Genomic DNA, 1,838 nt, shown 5'->3' with positions numbered 1-1,838 from the left:
CTGCAAGAGGTGCACATTTCGAACAAAATCTTCATTAAAAAGTTTATAAATAAAATAATTAAAATAATAAATTAAATATATTTTTTTCTTTTTTCGTGATTTCCTGCGAAACAAAGCAAAAAGGAGCATATGTCTATAGGACTTTTTTTCTTAGTTTTTTACTCCTCTACACGCTCCCGAAGTTTTGCCATTTAATTTGGAAACACCCTGTATATTACATATAAAATGTAAATATATTGAATCAATTATTACTCGTTGAATAATCATGATTTATACTGAAAAATGTAATTGCTACCGGTGATTTAATCAAAGATATATAAAGGTACATATGTAGAAAAGATATCAATTTCAAATAGAAATTTAAAAAATTTAACTAAAAAAATATATGGTTCATATAGATAATATCAGTGATATATTTCTTTTTAATATTCGCCAATTTATTGAAGGCTTAAAAGCTCTGGAGTACTTAATGTTCTCACAGATCAATAAATATCTAAGAATAACTCCGCTTCACTGATACAGAAGAGTTCGAAAAACCGAAAATCCGATTTGCTGCTAACACGTGATACTTCCCGACCGTAACAGTGATATTATTGTTCGGCACGCGATCCGCTATGCGTGACCTCGAACTTTACACGTGTCTGTAACTTCAGAAACCAGAAAAATCTCAGAATTTACTATTAAAGCTCTCTCTTTCTCTCTCTCTCTCTCTCATTCTCTTTTTGTCATGAAGTTTTAAAATGAATCGATGAGTGCAAAAAGGATACGAGTCATTTATTCATTATTAAATTTTTCAGTGTTAACAACAAACTACTTAATTTTAGTTTTAGTGAAAAAACTAACAAAATTACTTTTAAGAATTTAAATATAACATTTAATAATATTTTTAAAGCATTCCTAATTCCTAAAATGCTTACCTATTAGATGAAAAACTTCAATTTGGAATTCTTATCCCTTCTATACTAAAAAAAAATAAACTTTATAGTATACTTCATACATATACTTTATTTATCTTAAATTATGTTGAACAATATGAGACAATTTACATAATATAAATTCGAAAACACTAGAGAGTTAATACACTAACTATTAAAATATCTCTTCTGGTTTAGTCGTTTAGCTGAAAATCTCATCAAATAATAAGCTTTCACATTCTAACGAGATGTAATATTACATTTTTTTTCAAATCTTTTATGAGTCTTGGATTTGTGTCCTTTCTGCACTCATTGTTTATTTTCAACGTCTATTTTAGGCTCTTAAAATCCTGAGACAAAGGTCCTATTTGCACTAAAAGCGTACCTACCTTTCAAGATCAATGGAAAGAAAAACTTATTTTCAAATAAAATTTAATTCGTCTTCTTTCAGCATTCATTGGTTCAGATAGGGTAACTCCGGTATATACGCCGCACCTATCAAAAACTTAATTTATTAAGTATTATTTACTATGTTTATAGTAAACGAACTATATCAGTAAAAACTGTACTGTCTACTACTATGAAAAAAATATTAGAAATCCGAAATATTTATTTTTCATATTAAAAAATAAACTTTTTGAAACCTTGTATTTTTGCCGCATATCTCATGGGGGTGGGATATATGGCTACTCATAGGGGGAAAGGGGGTATGTACGGCTCATGAAAAATTTACAAATAATGCAAATGTGCTTTAATAATACAAACATGCTTTACTATTCCACTACACGTATGTATCACGAAATAACCACTAAGTCTTTTACACGCCCTACATTAATCATTTTATGTAGATTATAACTTATGATGGCGTTACTTATTACAGTGACAAATCGATTCAACTCACAATAAATTCATTAATATTAACAG

At 28.4% G+C, this 1,838-nt stretch overlaps 1 long non-coding RNA gene across 1 annotated transcript in view; it reads right to left on the bottom strand.

The window, feature by feature from the left end:
• Positions 1–462: 462 nt before the first annotated feature.
• LOC108720782 (uncharacterized) overlaps positions 463–1,838 on the bottom strand; it is a 19,200-nt gene continuing 17,824 nt past the window's right edge. The window contains exon 3 of the long non-coding RNA XR_001936542.1: positions 463–474. This is a non-coding gene — a long non-coding RNA (uncharacterized lncRNA). The remainder of the gene's footprint in view (positions 475–1,838) is intronic.

Source organism: Mycetomoellerius zeteki, unplaced genomic scaffold, assembly GCF_001594055.1.
Source record: "Mycetomoellerius zeteki isolate Tzet28-1 unplaced genomic scaffold, Tzet1.0 scaffold155, whole genome shotgun sequence".
Classification (NCBI taxonomy): domain Eukaryota; kingdom Metazoa; phylum Arthropoda; class Insecta; order Hymenoptera; family Formicidae; genus Mycetomoellerius; species Mycetomoellerius zeteki.
This window is presented reverse-complemented; position numbering and strand designations above follow the sequence as displayed.